This window comes from Ambystoma mexicanum, chromosome 4p (assembly GCF_040938575.1).
Source record: "Ambystoma mexicanum isolate Mex_15411 chromosome 4p, UKY_AmexF1_1, whole genome shotgun sequence".
In the NCBI taxonomy this organism is placed as follows: domain Eukaryota; kingdom Metazoa; phylum Chordata; class Amphibia; order Caudata; family Ambystomatidae; genus Ambystoma; species Ambystoma mexicanum.
Window position 1 is genome coordinate 468,000,498 of NC_090927.1, and position 17,459 is coordinate 468,017,956.

The following is a 17,459-nucleotide window of genomic DNA, read 5'->3' on the forward strand; positions in this document are numbered from 1 at the left end:
AGGTGTGGCAATGTTTATTTGGACTCCAGGGTGGACTGCATCTTCAGCAGCTGCATCCACAATCTTGGATTTAGACAACGTGGGTTCTGGATCTAAGCGTTTGGCTCCAAATGTGGGAAGCGTTTTGCTTAGTAAACGGTTGTGTAGCAAAAACTGTAAACGATGCAAGTATAAACGTTCTTTTTTTGGCCCGTGGTTGATGCCGAGTCTGTGTATGATAATTCAAGTTCAGGGATTCTTCAACATTCAAGCATGCATGCTTTTCTGTTAAAGGGCCTGTGACGGTCTGATGAGCCATGTTTAGGGATAGGTGAACTTCTTGCATAAATGTTGTTCCGTTAATGGATCAGTGATAATTGGCAAATGTAATGGTCCCTGTCCCACTGATGATGATTAAAGGGCGGTGACGAGGTTGCCTCCCAATTTCACAGCCGTCCCATCATCCACCAGCTTGGGGAGGCACCTGGCCCCCTGAGTCATCCCAATGGATGTCCCCAAAACAAGTCGGGGGACGTCTCATCCCACATCTGGGAGGTCTTCAATACTTTGCTGTAACATACCATTCTCATTTCACCAATTTAACCGCAAACCTGTATAGCTTGTTCTCCCTGTAACAAAGGGAATGGCCTAAAGCTGTCTAATTGGGCTTAATATATTATCCTAAGTTTATTTTACTTTGCTTCTCCAACTCAGTCCAGAGCAGGGATTCTGGCCTATGATCAGCTGCCTAAACATCCCCCCAATACAGGAATTGATTACCCTCAAACTAACTTGCCTTTTCCTCAAGTGTAGATATTCATACAATTCTACTTTGCACTGCTGAGTACCCACAAGCAGGAACTGCGTGCCTTCCACAAGAAATCAACTCTGTCAGCATGTTACAATATAGTTTGTAATGTTATGGGTCTCTGGCATACTAAATCTTTTTTTTTTAATGTGATCTTTTTCTTAAACTATTGATCATAGGGAGACGAAAGAAAGCAACATTACAGTTAAAAACCTCAAACCGGCCCAGGAGTCAGCAACAAAACAGCATCTTCAATCTGTAGGCGTTGCAATGGGCGATCCATGATCAACTGCAGTCCCAAATACAAACATCAAACATCCCTTTCCCCAACATTCCCTCCCCCGCCCTCACTCGTGCACATAGCGCAATCAACATAAACATAATGAATTGTAGGCAAACAGTACATTACGTAACATTCCCTTCTCTGTGCCATATCGTGGTTAAGCATGTAGAGCATGGTGGTGAACTGTAGTCCTCCCCCCACTCGGTGTTCATTTGTGGAGGTACATAGGTGTCCGGGGGCTCAGCTGCCTAAAGAATGGTGTCCATCAGGTCACTGAACCTGTCAGCCCTGGGCCATGACCCTGCTTTGCTAATACTGGCCTGCTCTAGATCACAATTATTTGCAATGGTCCTGGCCATTTGGTCGTGTCTGGCACCACCACAGAGTTCCACCCCATCAAGATGGCCTTTCGATAACAGTGCAACATGTATGTGCTGGTGGGCCAGGAAGTCTTCATTCCGTGCCTCACTACAGAGGCCCAAGACCATCGCCTCAGGTGCAAAAGGGACTTTACAGTTCATAATGGCAGATGAGCAACACAGTACAAGGGTCCAAAATGGTTGATAATTGGGCATGTCCAGAAAATATGGCCAGTGGACCCTAAAGCCCCACAATTCCTCCAACAGAGGGGGGGGGGAATTGGGAGAGGCCCATGGAGTGCAGTTTAGTGGGTGTGTTGTATGCCCTATGTATGATCTTGTACCGCATCTCCCAGTGCCTCAAATTGTAGGATGCGTTTTTCTGTCTCAAAGACCTCCTACATGTCCGCTGCACATAATGGCGTTCCTATATCTGCAGTCCACAGTTCGGCCAATGTAACAGCTCTATAAAGGTTATTTGGGATACTTAATTTGTAGAAGGTCTAGAGTTTAGGGAATTCGAATATGTCACGCCCACATTCTGCCTCACATGTAGTGGGTTCTCTGACATTGGACTCTGCCAAGGTATGCTTTGTTACGTTTGAGTGTATGGAGAGGTATACCAGCCATTCTGTGGCTGCAAGACCCAATAGCAGGAAACGGGAGAATCGCCTGCTTATCGAATATACCCATTACCTGTATATTGCTCCATGCAGTCTTTTTCTGGCTGTGTATCCGAGTGGGGGACTCGAAGGACAGGACAGCCTAGAGGCTGATCCATGGCAGTATTTCGTGGATGTTTGACCCAGTAAGCGCCCGCATATATGATGCCATTGTGCCAGGGTGGGGCCTATAATGGGGTGAGTCTTAAGCGGGCGTGGCAGCCGCCTTGGTGAGAAGTCTAAGATCTCTTGTGGCGTGAACAGGCTCATTACTTGAAGCTCTACCACTCGCCAGCTGGTCGTGTCAGTGGTATTAAGCCACCATTTGGTCCAGGAAATATAAGCACTCCATGATGGGAGGGCTAGGCCACCGTTGGCCTTGGAGGCCTGTAAGGTAGATTTGTTTAGGTGTGCTTTTTTAGCCCACCGATAAACGTTGCTATTGCTTTATCTAAGTCAGCATATATTGTCTTGGTGGAGGGGTAGGGTTCAAAATGGCGAGATAGATATGTTTGGGGATCAAGTACATTTTTTATATCATTGATCCTGCCAGTGAGCGAGAGAGTGGTATGGCTTGCTATCTCTCCAGAACGGCATACATTCTGTGCCGTATTGGAGGAAAATTAAGATCGCTCAGTGCGGGTAGCTATGCACTGCCACTGATTCCCAGCTATTTGATATGTTTGTCTTGCAACCAAAAAGGTGCAAATTCACCAGGGTACCATGGAATATCTGTCTATAGAGGCATGAATGTGTATTTATCCCATTTGACACAATAGGCTGCAACTGGCTTGTATTCTAATAAAATAGATCTGATTTCGGATAGGGATTCAGTATAATTACTGACATATAGCAGGATATCGTCTGCTTAGAGGGAGACTCTATGTTCCACCCCCTTTTCAGAATTCCAGATCTCCCCTTATCCATGCATAGCCTCATGGAGATTTGATGGCAAGCGCATATAAACGGGGCGATAGTGGACATCCCTGGCGCGTATCAGTATGCAACGGGAAATTGCCAAATGTGTGTCCATTGGTGACCACCATGGCTTCAGGCGCGTGATAGAGCAAGTATATCATGTGTATCATGTGTAAAATCCGTCCTGAGAAGCGAAACCCCTGTAGGACCGGGAGCATATAATCCCACTGCATCCTGTCAAATGCCTTTTCGGCATCTAAGGATAGGATTACATCCTCCGGGTCCGACGGGCCCTCGATTATGTGTAGCAGTCAGCGTAAATTGTCTGAATAATGCCGATGGAGAATGAAGCCAGTCTGGTCTTGGTGTATTAGGGTAGGCATAAGTCTCTCCAGGCGTTTTGCAAGGCACCTCGCTGGAAGTTTTGCATCCGCGTTTATCAGAGATATTGGCCTGTATGCGCTGCAATGTGTTGGATCCTGACCTTTTTTTGGTGGAAAATGATGCTAGCTGCAAGAAGAGTTGCAGGGAAGTGCCCCCTTTTGACTGTCCCAGTTTGGGGGCGATGATATTGCTCAATCGTTAATAGATATCTATTGGTCGGCCATCGGGGCCCGAAGCTTTACCCGTGGCCAACCCCATATTAAGTGTGTAAGACTTCTTTGTCGGTAATCGGCTGACTAAGCGAGTCCAAATCTACTGAAGACAGTCGGGAGTGGCAGTGGGTGTAGGAACTAGTGTACCAACCCCAGCTCTCTAATAGGGGATGGTTTTGTCACTGACCAGTAGATTCCCTGCCTTATCTCATACCGTGTCAACTTGTGCATGCTGCTTCCCATGCAACAGCAGCGCCAGGAACCCCAGCGGCCTATCCCACCTTTGTATACAGTGTGTGAGCCCACTTAGTGAGCGCTTTCTGTGCTTGCAGCGTAGAGAGGACCTACCAAAAGTTTGAATTTGGGTAGGGAGAGTGCCATGTGTTAATGTGCTGGACATTATTTTTAAAAAAAAGCTGGTTCCTTCCTTGCAGACTGCTCCTATAATGTCTAGCGACTGCCTTATTCTTCTACTAAACGATGAGCTACCTAAGCAACGTATACATTTATCACTTCAGGGATGGGTCTTGCATGGCGCTTAGAAACCTCTGGGTATTAAGCGCGTTATAAATAAAAAAATTACAATTGCAATTACACAAATTAGGCTAGCAGTGTGTAAATTACTTGAATCCTCTAATTCTAGCAACTGCATTAGTCACTATGATTGTTGCGTGGTTATCTTGCAATTCAAATTTCCTCTCAAAGCTAGATATAATGGAAATCATGAAACCCTGCTATCCCGCCTCAAGGAAGCTTCCGCCTGGGCACTCCACAACCAGAATCTTCACTACCCCTCTCTCACAAGCCTGCTGAAATAGGGACGCCTAACTTAGTAAGTTAGGACCTGTCACAGGGTAACTTCCTTCCTTACACATATATGATGTTCCTAAAAGAGCTTTCACTCCCCTCTGCTGGCTACCTCATTTTGCCCTGCTTGGTAATACTCCTATCGTGCAAGTGGCTTGGCTTGCATATTCGGAGGGATTGACCGGGCCACCCATCTCCCAGTTTCAAGAAATACAAAAACACCCTGCTTATCTTAGCCACTTTAGATCATGCAGAATTCTGTTTGTGTTTTTAACATAATGGGTGACAATATAAATGATGCATAGTACCCACACGAGAGGCCCATGTTGCAGCGGCCCACCAGGGAAATCTCCAGACAACACTGTACGCTAGTCCATTGCTACCATCGAAAGACATTTTTACGGGCACTTATTTTCTGATTAGTAAATGGGTAGATTTGCTGCTTCAGAGAAGTAAACCTTGTGTAGGAAATATTTCTATAAGTTTCGCAAAGTTTGGCAGTCCTGCAGTCCTTGCTGGCCAAAGCAGGCCAATGCAGGAAGCAGGGGCCTTCGACTCTGATCTGTTGAGAAGAAGAAAAGAGCCCCAAAATGACCCGAAAATGGAACTGCCATGAGTACTCCAGAGCAACTCGAAGTCACGACTTCAACAGGAAAGAAAATCGCCAGTGAAAAAAGGTAAGAGCCACACAGGCCCGGCCGCCTCCGACTTTAGGCTCGCTGCAGATATTATGCCTGCCCTGGACCCTCTGGTTGCCACGGACAGGGGGAAGTGTCTAGGTGGAGAGAAGAAACGGCACAAACTGAATGAAAACAGAACTGAGACAGGAGCCGGGGGGTCGCCGCGAACTCCACAGGCACCCCCCCAGTCAGCATGCAACACTGCAATAGCCGTCGTGCTGCCCTGCGTGACGGACCGGACTTCCACTTCGGCGAGAAGTTTGCCAGCTCAGCTCGACGGAGGACGGACTGACCTGACCCTTTCTCCGGCACCGTCTGCAGGCACATACGATGGTTGCGGTCTGGCACAGCATCCATAAAAATTCCCAACCAGGGAAATGCCATCACATCCCAGACATCCCCAGTGAGCGTATCATCAAATGTGGCAGGGGACAAGGATGTGAGTACGGACCACGGAGCAAACAAACACGTTGGAGCTCTCTTTGGCCTCAAAATCTACGACAAATAAAAAACCAGAAGGCCTTACACACAACGCCTCCCTGGAGACCAGCGCAGCAACAAAGGTGAAGCCAGTGATCATAACTTGTGCTCAAATTCATGCACAAACGAAGGCAGACCTGGTCATACACACAGAGGCAACAAGTTATAGCCAACAAATGGCAGACCATCCCAGAGCGACCCCGACCATGGTTCCGGACTAATCCTCCAACTTAGAAACCGACCCTGAAGCCGCAAAAAACCCCGGAAAGGGCGCAAATTCAACTAAAGGTATTAAAAAGGCCAACATGCCAAGCGGATTAAAAAGACAGTTAAGGACTTCCAAGATGGCCGCCGGCTTAGTGTGACCGCGCTGACGGAGCTCCCCGTACCCTAAAGGCAAGGAGGTGCCCACCACCCTGCCAGCGGGCCAATAATACGCTAAGGAGTGTGGCTGTAACCGGGGGAGTGGGAGGCGAGAAGGGCCGGCGGGCCGACCCAGGGAGTTTTGGCAGAGAAGACCGGCGGCCCTAGGCAGTCGGGACTCCCCGGGCCTGATCCCCCACAGGGGAAGAAGAGTAGTGGAGGCGGACCCCTGGCTGGTGGGGGACCCTCGGGGAGGCAGCCTCAGAAGGGGCTGCGGATCCAGTGCAGTGAGCTCTGGTCACGGAGCAGGAACATTGGAGCTGCGGAGAGACGGCAGTGATCCCGGAGCAGCGTCTCCTCACGGGCGGTGGCGGGTACCTCGGAGGTCGGCGGAGCGCCTTACCCGGGCCGGCACGGTCGCCGGGAGGCTGTCGGTCTTGTGCGCCACCCCTCGCGGGGGCTCGGAGGACCCCCGCAGGATCTCGGAGAAAGGAGCGTCGGGAACCGTCTACGGCTGGAGCAGGCACTGCAGAGGAAGGTAGGACACGGTAGAGGACGGTGGCGCGGCGGCTCGGAGTTCTCCCGGGGGGGGGTGGAGAAGCTCCCGCGGTCTAGGTCGTGCCAGGAGAGTGAAGATGCCGAAGGCAGCCTGATGGGCATGGGCGCCGGTCTGACCGGGCAGGTGGGGGCCACTCCCCAGGAGTGAAGCAGTGAATTGCAGAGAGGCCCCGCGCCATTGGAAGCAGCAGGGTTTGTCTTTTGGCGGCCCTGGTTCCCCTGCCCCGGGTGCTGGTAGGGGCCTGGGGCTGCCCCTGTGCCCCCCACAGATATAGGGCGGAAACAGGTGCAGAAGGTTACCCCAACGGTTAAAAGGAGTGCAGGAGAGCGTGCGGCCCGATCGTTAAGATGAGGGCCTGCTGCACAGCGCAGTTTAGGAATCTGGCAGAGAAAACTGCTGTGGGGCAGGTGGGTGCCATGACTGCCAGGGAAAAGGAGGACGTGCCCCCCACAGCGCGAGCGACATGTCTGGCGCCCTCCGCTCTCTGTGGTTCCCACAGGACATTGGAGCAGGAACGCAGAGGACCAAGAGGGGGCAAGTGACCACACCCCCTTGGCAGCTGCGCAGGGGACCACCTTGATGTCCAAACAAGATTTCTTGGGCGAGGTACACAATTTGCAGACTAACCTTGCTAGGACGTTCCAGGACCAATTTCAGCTCGAGAGAGCGGACCTACACGAGAATCTGGGGGAGATCTGGCAAGAAATGCGACAACTAGGCGAAAGGTCTGATCTATTAGAAAAAGGCCTTCAGGATATGGATAAGGATACAACTGCCAATAGCGAAGCAATTGAGAGACTAGATGTGGCCACTCGGAACCTGAAGGCACAAGTCGAAGATTTGGAAACAGTCCCGTAGGATTAACATCAGGGTGAAATTGTTGCCAGAGTCGGTTAAGGACAAGGACCTAAAAGCAGTGACACAGACCATCTTTGCAGAAATACTGGGAATTGACTCCCCGAAGCAGGTCGAGCTGGACCAGCTCCACAGGGTGGGGAGGGCTCCGAGGGGGGCAGCACCAAGGCCAAGGGATGTGTTGGCGGCCTTTGCCAGGTACGCTCAGAAAGAGGCGGTTTTATGGTTGGCACGCCAGAGAGAACAGATTACATATCAGGGCAAACAGATAGCTCTCTATCAGGATCTGGCGAGCAGCACATTAGTCAAAAGGAAACTGATGGGTCCCATCCTGAAGGTACTCAGTGGAAAAGGCATCAGATACATTTGGACCTTTCCGTTTGGCCCAGTGTTTGAATGGGAGGGTTCGACAAAGCGCATTACAACGGTTCAGGAGGGAGCTGATCTGCTGCAAATCGACCTGGAGGGTAACCCTGATCGGAGCTCCCCTAAAACAAGCGAGTTTAGGCCCAGGTTGAGGCCATGGGAATGGTCAACAGTGGGGGAAAAAAGGAGGCCACAGAAGGGGGTCAAGTCGCGTCCCACGGAGGAGACCGGGGAGGTGGAATCTGGGGCCCAGGGGGGTCCCTAAACATCGGGTGTGAGAGGGGTGGTGGGCCTTGTAAGGGTTCATTGGAGCAGGAGGGGTGTGGGGGAGAGGAGCGACTAGCGGTGATCAGACCATCTTGGGACGAATAAGGGCATAAGTGACTGGGGTGGTGCGGGTGTGGAGCAGGGGGGAGGGGTGAGGGGTGAGGGGACGGTCTCACCCTAAGTTGGGGTTGCAGAGTGGGGTGGAGGTGGGGAAGGATCCACAGCTACCAATGGAAATGGGCGCCCATGGGAGGATGGCGGGACGGAGATGAGGAAGGTAGGGGAAGAGGGTATTTTTCTACACCCACCCCGGGGAGGGTGGTGAGGTATTTTACCGTGTGATCCAGAGGTAGGGTGGGCAGGTGGGCGGAGGAGGGGGCCAGGGGCTCAACGTAACCTTTAGGTGGCTAACGCATGATTTGAGGGGGCTAAATTCCCCCCTCAAATGCAAAAAAGCTGGAGCAATTTACTTGGTCCCGTAAACCGGACGTATTGGCGTTGCAAGAAACTCACCTGTTGCGGCAAGACCAGAACCGCCTACGCTTGAAAGGCTTCCCACAGCTATTTTTCGTATCAGGCCCAACAAAGAAAGTGGGGGGTAGCCCTGGCCTTCGGGAGAGGGATTAACTTCAGACTACAGGATGTCCTTAGGGATAAGGATGGGAGATATATTATGGTTAGGGGGGAAATAAAGGGCTCTTGCTATACCATTGCTTCAGTGTATGGCCCTAACACGGGTCAGGACCAGTACCTGCGTGATACCCTAAGTACCCTAGAGAACTTTGCGAGAGGGCAAGTGATATTAATGGGGGATTTCAACCTTGCTTGGGACAGGGGGCGGGACAGGTCTCGACAAGAGAATGTAGGGGGCGGCGCGGTAGCGACTCCCCAATTAAAGGAAAGATGGGAGGACGCCGGGTTAAGGGATGTATGGCGAACTCTCCGGGGGGAGAGGGAGGGGTTTACCTTCCTCTCCGGCGTCCACAAGACCCAGTCACGAATTGACTACATTTGGGTGTCTGCCAGCTTGCTGGGGACAGTGTAGGCCATAGAGGTGGGCCCTCTAGGGGTGGCTGACCACAAGGTAGTCCAGATGACCATGCGTCTCGGAAGGCAACGGCCGGCGGTGTGGAGTTGGAAGTTTCCGGGGGAACTTTTGAGGGATCATGTATTGAGGGAGGAAATCGGGGACAAGATTCGGGACTTCTTTGAGAGGAACAAGGGATCGGATACAAGTCAGAGCACAAGGTGGGACGCCTTCAAGACGACCATAAGGGGGGAGCTCATCGCTATGAAAGCGGAAAGGAGCTGGCAGCTAAGAGGATTGGAGACTCAGCTGGAAAGGGAGGTCGAGGCAGCCAGGGCATGGGTACGAGAGACCCCTACGAGGCAGGCCTACAGGGAGTATAGGTTGGCGGAGGGACAGTTGGGGATCCTAAGGACTAAAAAAGCAGAAGCGGCCATGTTGAGGGTGAGGCAAGGATTCTACGCCAAGGCTAATAAGGCGGACTCGCTGCTGGCCCGCCTCCTGAGAGGGCAGAGGGAGCAGAAGATTAGAACGGACATTAAAGAGGATGAGGGTAGGAGGCTCATGAGGGCTGAGGAGATACAGGGGAGATTAGTAGACTTCTATGAAGCATTGTAGTCTTCACAGGGTCTGCTTTTGCAACCACAGAAAGATTTCCTGGGAAACCTGTCCCTCCCGCGATTATCTCGGGAGGAAAGTGAGGAGCTGGGCCGTCCCATTTTTGAGGATGAGGTGCGGGCCGTCATCGCGTCTATTCCGCTTAATAAGGCCCCCGGACCTGATGGCTTCCCGGCCTCCTTTTATAAAAAGTACTCTCACCAGTTTGTCCCGCATTTAACACTTATTCAACACATTTCGTGGCGGAGGCGGGATCACCCCTACAATGGAGGAATCCCAAATCTCCCTTATCCATAAAGCAGGGAAAGACCCGGAGGATTGCACCTCCTACCGCCCAATTGCTCTTATTAATACAGAGGCCAAGATTTTCACCAAAATATTGGCGAGGCGTTTGGAAAGGCACCTACCCTCGCTAATTCACCAAGACCAGGTAGGATTTGTGCTGGGAAGGCAAACCTCCGATAACATCAGAAGGGTGGCCCACCTGGTGGAGAAGTCCCGTAAAACTAACACTCCGGCGATCCTCTTGGCGCTCGACGCTGAAAAGGCGTTCGATCGGGTGGAGTGGTCGTTCTTATTCCAGGTGATGACTAGAATGGGCTTTGGAGCGGGGTTCATAAGCATGGTCGAAGCCAATTATAGAAATCACACGTCTCGTGTTCTGGTGAATGGGGAAATGTCCAAGCCATTTAGATTGCAGCGGGGGACAAAACAGGGGTGCCCCCTTTCTCCGGTGCTTTACGCGATTTATCTGGAACCACTTCTTCAGGCGATACGGGAGGCGGACGACATCCAGGGAATACCATTCGGGGGGGCTCAGCACAAGGTAGCGGCCTTTGCTGACGACATGCTGCTCACGCTGACTAATGCAAAGGTGTCCATCAAGGCCAGCATAGAGCTACTTGCCAAATTTGGGGAAGTGTCCGGACTGCGTGTTAAACTACAGAAATCAGAGTTAATGAATCTGTCCCTAGGGGTGGGGTAGCGACAGAGACGAGGGCGCTCTCTCCGTTTAAATGGAGTCCGAATGGGCTGCGTTACTTGGGGGTCAGGATAACCCCCTCGCTGGCGGGCTGGTTTGGGGCAAACTATGAGTTCATACTACTGGCAGTCAAAACAGATTTAAGGAAATGGCGTGCCCTGAGGATATCCTGGCTGGGGAGAGCAGCGGTTCTAAAAATGGTTATTCTTCCCCGTCTATTATATCTGTTTCAGGCCATCTCCTTATCGGTCCCGGAAAATTTCTTAAAAAAATTAGACCAAGTGGCTAAGGTCTTCATCTGGGAGGGCAAGAAGCCGCGCCTGTCCAAACGCTTACTAACTGCATCCAGGGGGAGAGGGGGACTGGCTTTCCCCGATTTTCAACGATATTACGAAGCTGCACAGCTCGGAGTAATCAGGGAATGGTTTTTGGCAGACTATCTCAAACACTGGGTAAAAATGGATAAAGCTGTAGCTTGGCACCATTTAGGAGAAGTATTGTGGCTCCCACGGAGGCTGAGACCGCCCCACCTTTACTTAAGCGCGATCACGAAGGGAGTGGTGGATAGCTGGGATAGGGCAGTGGTGAGACGAGGAATTACGACCTTCCCCTCGCCTTTCACTCCGATCTTTAATAATGGGGACTTCACACCGGGGGTGGAGGGAGGGGCGTTTCGAAAGTGGGAGAGTGGGGGCTGCAGAACCTTGATGGATCTGTTCAACGGGGCAAGGGTTAAAATGTTTGAGGACTGCAAACGGGAGTACGGGGTGGATGAGCGGGAGAGACACCGATACTTCCAGATTAGGCACTGGGTAATGTCCACAGAGGTAAGAAAGGCCGCAACACAGGATTTAACTCAATTTGAACGATTTCTACTGACGCACGAAGGATCCAAGGGGCTCATATCCGACCTCTATAAGCAATTGGAGCCCACGAGCTCGAAACCCTCCTGGCCGTACATAAGTAATTGCGAACAGCAAGTGGGAGTCAGTTTGGGGCACGAGGGGTGGGAGAGGCTGTGGAGGCAGATCCTGAAGGTGGCAAAAGCAGTACAATTACAGGAGGCATGGTATAAGTACATATATAACTGGCATTATACCCCGGCCCGTCTGCACGAGATGTATCCGACCACGTCGGGGGAGTGCTGGAGGGGTTGTGGGGAAGATGGTACTATGGCCCACATATGGTGGGATTGCCCCAAGCTCAGGCCCTTCTGGAGCGATCTCGCACGGGCCCGTACCCAGGCACTGGGGGAGTGCGGCGGCCAGGATCCCCGGGAGATACTCTCGGGTAAGGGTGGACAGGGGGGACAAGGGGGGGGCGAGGTCATACCAAGGCGAAAGTGATCTCTGTTCTGGCGGTGATGGCTCTTGTTGCACAGAGGTGGAAGTCTCCATCGATCCCTACAGAACAAGACTGGCTAAGGAAAATGTGGGACATAGTGTCGATGGAATGGGCTACATATGCAGCTAATAACAAGTTGGAGAAATTCGCAGAGGAGTGGGGAGAGACACTGGCCTATTTGAAAGGGCAATTTAGGGAACAATGGTGCCCGCAAAGACTCAAGCTAATGGACATCTACGGTTAGGGGGTGGGAAGGGGAATGGCGGGCTGTGGATGGGGGTAGGGGGGAGGGGGAGTTATCTTTGTTTGGTTGTTTTTCCATGTGTATTATGACGAAAATAATAAAAAGAAGTTTTTAAAAAAAAGTTAAAAAAGAAATACAGGGAAAGGGTCAAAGGCTCAAAAGGAACTGAAAAACCTACTCGTAAAGATGGTGGAGTGACGATCGATGAAGGAAAAACCACAGGCAGTAAAGACATAAAAAAAACTTAATCTGTCAACACTCCAAAAAGTCGATTCGGAGACCCGCACCCTCCCGAAACCTCTGCTTTCCAACGCCCTGTTTAATTTTTTCAAGGAGCAACAGCAAAAAAGGAAATTAGACTCAGACAGCGAACGCTCTGACTCGGAAATCCTGGAAGTGGTGGAGATCACATCACCAGCCATGAAAGCCAGGAAAACTGACCTATCCAAAGCGCAAACAGTAGAATACGATGAAAGTGGACATCAAGCGGTTGGCAACTTGGCGGACGGCCCTAGAGGAAATTAACCTAATAAGGTGAAACCAAGCGAAAAGAATCCGCTTCAACCCATAAGCTTAAAAGAAATGGAAATTCAGCATATAGAGCAGTCTGAGCAAGAGGTATCAGTACTCGAAGTAAACTAGTTAATTGAGGACCCGAGGGGAAAACACAGCATGATGGCGGCCTCGAGCAAAGACGACGCCCCACTTCACACGCTCCTAAAAACAATTTATACCCATCACCCAGTGCAGACGGAGCAAGGGAGGCCCCCTGCCCGTTCAAAACACTCAGATGCCCACGAGAACCAACATCCAACAACCTATGAGTCTGCAACAAACCAACAAGTAGAACAACCATGCCCACCAGTAGCCACAGGACACAACTTGAGACCTACAAACCAGCCTGGAAACAAACCAAACGAGGAGCCTGAGAAGGCCCAGAAACAAGTACCTGCCATAAAAACACAAATGAGTGCGCAACCATGGGCGAAAATCCATCTTCAACAACTAGGAAAAGGAGAAAAGCTGACAAACTCAATCAAAGATGGAACAGCGCTAAACTTAAATGTCTCAAGAAAACAGCATGAATGCGCTGAAACACCAACAGCCCAAACGGGGAGTTCGATCTTTGAAACTTCAATGCAACATCCCCGCCTTGATTCAAGTCTAGGCGGGGACTTTCAACAAACCCCGATAAAACACAGAGACAGTGAAATTACGATCGAACCACTAAGAACAGCGCCAAATAAAAAACCGAACATGACAACAATTATGTCGGCCATCACGATCGCCTTGCACCTTTTTGCAAATTATATGAAACCATCAGCGATGGTTTCATCGAAGGATACATAACAGCCTCAGAGGCCAAAAGCAATAAACATGTGATGACATGGGAGGCGAAATGGGCCAGCATGGAGGCGGAACGAAAGGACGCCCTGCTTGTAAACAAGACCCCGAGAAAATGCATGGAAAAAGCAAGTCAAACAACCACGAGCAAGGACACAGGTGGGATGGAACCAATCTTCAACAAACAAAAAGGGAAAGACCCAGTTGAACCACCTACACAGAAAACCCAGATCACCAGCCCTCATACTAAAACATCGGCCGCAGTGACAAACAAAAAGAAAAATGTGGGTCTACGGCTGGCAGGAGACATCAGCCTAGGCCAAACTAACAGGCAAACAAAAGTTGCTTCAGAGCCCAACAGGGAGGAAGAAATAATTAACTTAACACAAAGCCCAACAACGCAAAAGGTGACAGTCGCAGGGCTGGAAAAGGGCACCAACTGACCAAACTCTCCAAGAACGGTGGCTGAATTCCTGACGTCAAGCTCATTGATGGACCTATCGGAGCACCTGGAGCAAGAGGTACAGGCAGAAAACCAGATGGAGGCAAACAGCCAGCCCATGGGACCAGAGGAATCCAAAGAAGGCCAACACAGGGACCTAGAAAGCAGGAGGGAGGTTAAGAGTAAGCTCCTAACAGGGAAAACACTGTCAACCTATCCAGCAGGAAACAACCAAGATTTTGACAAAAAGAGCAAGACCGAAGCAAAAGACATGCCAAGCCACAGGTCAGAACTCAGTCGTGGGTCAACCCCATTAAAACAAAGTTTACAGAATCAACATGAGAAAAAAACAAGAAAGATAGACGAGCATGAGAGTCCTGTAAAACTACACACAGCACACACAGGGAGATCCTCGAACCTAGACAATCTGCATAAGGACTCCAGAGTGTTTAAACTAGAGCAAACATAGTGCAGAAGCAAAAACATCGTGCTGAACAGGAAAACAGTACTAAAAACCCTAAGCAAAATACCCTGCCTACAGCATCTGAGAACCTAAGATTTCATTCTAATTGAACCCTATCATCGAGACCAAAAGGCGAAAACCTATCTCCACATTAAAGGAAAGGCACTAAAAGGTGTACCAGACGAAGCATACAAGGAACTAAAATAAGCAGGATTCACCCTGACGGAACTGCGTCTACCAATGGCCGAATCAAATGCACAGTACAAGAAAGACCGCGTCGAGCAAAAGTGGCATTACACATCTAAAACCAAAGAACTGTACAATCGGAAAAGACAAGGCCAAAGTCACTACATCGAAAAAGACAATTACCGACACTCTGAGTGGAGATATCGTGAATCAAGGAAAGAAAGCAACAGACGGACAGAGTCCGACGCAATTGAAGAACCAAGAGACCAGCGCCCCTGGAACTGGGGACACTCCCCTGATCGAAGGAAGGGACCAAATGCAGAAAACCGTTCTCAGACACAGACATCCCTGGATAACAGAAAAAGATCAGAGAAAGACCGCAGAAAGGAAACGGATGGGGAATTAAACCACGTAGACAGCCCGGAACGAAGACAACCAATGGGCCGTTGGAAATGGTTAAAAGCTGCGTTAAACCCTCATCATGACAAATAGCAATCACCGGGAGGAGTGTCAAGAAACCAAACTCCTCCGACGCATTGTCAAGAGATACCACTTCGAACACACCTGTCTATGGCTTCATGGAACACGAGAGGCCATCGTCACCTTACCAATCCGGAGAACCAGCATCTCGGAGCCTTCGATAGATTATGCCTCCAGGAAACCTGGCTAACAGAAAAACCATCCCTGGACGGATTCGAAATTGCATTTTCACCATCAACAAAAGGCCTGTTTGGACGTCCGTCTTCAGGGCTTTTGATAGCAACAAGGCTGGGCTCAGGAATTTTGATTATAAAAAAAACAGAGACATATGGCATACTGGCAGTTCTAACTTCATGGACCCAGGAAGTCTCCGGTGGAAGAGGTCACGAAACAGCAAAAATATCTCTCATAATGATATACTGGAACCCGGAAAAAACAACGGCATTGACGACACCATTGAGGAAGATCCTCTGACACATATAATATGTGGTGACCTTAACGCCAACTGCAGCAGTAAAAAGAACAACACGACTGTGAGGAAGATGAAAACTCCAGCGGACGAAAGAGGAACTACCTGGATGACTCTCATGAAATCCAGAAACCTCTATAATGAAGCAGCAGTGAAGGCCTGGGAGGTGAAAACACCCACATGGGAGAGAGGGGAGTCCAGTGCAAACATTGATTACTTCTTCATTTCCCACAGTCTACTGCCATACATAGAAAACTACTCGGTTACCAAAACGATAGAAAGCGACCACAACCTTCTGGCCATAGCATGGAAATCACCACGCGTTACACTAACAACTATAACAACTCGATCAAGGTGAATAACCAACAAACCCGCTTATGCCTCACGGCCGCGCACATAGAAAGCATTACCGAGAAGTATAAAACGGGAATCCAGCCTCAAGGAAAAAAGATACAATCCATGGACTACCTGCCCTTCCTACTACAATATAGGATGAACACAAAGAGAGAAAATCGAAAGACATCTCAAAATACCCACGTATATGACCAAGCAGTCGTGGAAAGAAAAAGAGCACTGAGACAAATGAAAAGACTATAAAAGCCAACTCGCCAACGGCATGGAACATATGGCTACAGGAAAAGAGAAAATACAAATCATGGCTGCTAGGTCATAGACCCGAAATGTTCCAAAAAGATGCAGAGGAAATGCTCCGGTCATTGAGCACAAAAAGAACCAGCGACTTTTTTGCACTTATCAAAAAACCAGAAAAAAAGATGGAAAACCAAATCGCAAACTCAGTAAGCTAAGACGAATGTGTTAAATTCTTTGGAAATCTGTTCAGGGTTCCACCATATCATAAGTCGCTACCTGAAAGAGGAGCCGAAACGCCATGGATCGACGTATCCCCAACAGACGATATAAATAACGTCATAATCAAACTCAAAAAACCAGATGGCCTAAGCAACATAGACCTCAAACAGAACATCGAAAAATGGGCCAACTTTATCAGCATCCTCTTCGACAAGTGACAACAGACAAGAGCCCTTCCTTCATCATGGTCCAAAGCAGTGGTAGTACCGATCTTCAAACGAGGAAACAGAGAAGATCCGAGCAACTACCGGCCCATCGCCCTGCTGGACATAATAAGAAAAATGTTTGCAACCCTCCTCCTGGCACACTTTCGAAATTGGGCTAGAATGTCACCGGCCAACGACCCATTCCAAATGGGATTTCTAAAGAAAGGGAGCACTACAGTCAACATCCTAATCTTAAACCTTATAAAATCAAAGGTTTAAGCAAGGCGCTCCCACAGTCTTCTTGGCATTTGTAGATCTGTCACAGGCCTTTGACAGAGATGACAGGCAAATTCTGTGGAACAAACTGGATCAGTGGAAGTGCCAGAGGGAAGTGCTGGACCCTGTGATGGCCCTACATCCAAATACAAAGTTAAGAGTACGTCTAAACAACCAAGGGCTCCTATCTAGCGAGATACCCTCGGAGCGGGGAGTGAAGCAAGGCTGCCCACTGGCCCTGGCACTGTTTATCGCTTTCTTGGGGGATCTCAAAGAAACTGAAGCATCAGTCGGAGCATTCCCACCTAAGTTGGGAAACATAAATATATCTCGCCTATTGTATGCTGATGATCTGATACTCTTAGATCAAACCCAAATCGGCTTACAACGCCAATTTACAAACCTGGCGCAATATATGGATTGAAACAATCTAAAAATAAACAAATCAAAAACGAAAATAGTGACCCTGGGAAAAAGCACCATGAAGATCAGGACAGGCTACAAGTGGGCTCTGGACAAAGTCGAAATCGAAGTGGTTGCAAGCTTCAAATACCTAGGAGTGTCCATCAGCTGCTCGGCGAATGAA

General features: G+C 49.7%; 1 protein-coding gene across 2 annotated transcripts in view; it reads left to right on the plus strand.

The window, feature by feature from the left end:
* The window catches only part of ADAM17 (ADAM metallopeptidase domain 17), a 1,432,827-nt gene that overhangs the window by 551,488 nt on the left and 863,880 nt on the right, over positions 1-17,459 (plus strand). The gene's annotated exons all lie outside the window — the stretch shown is intronic.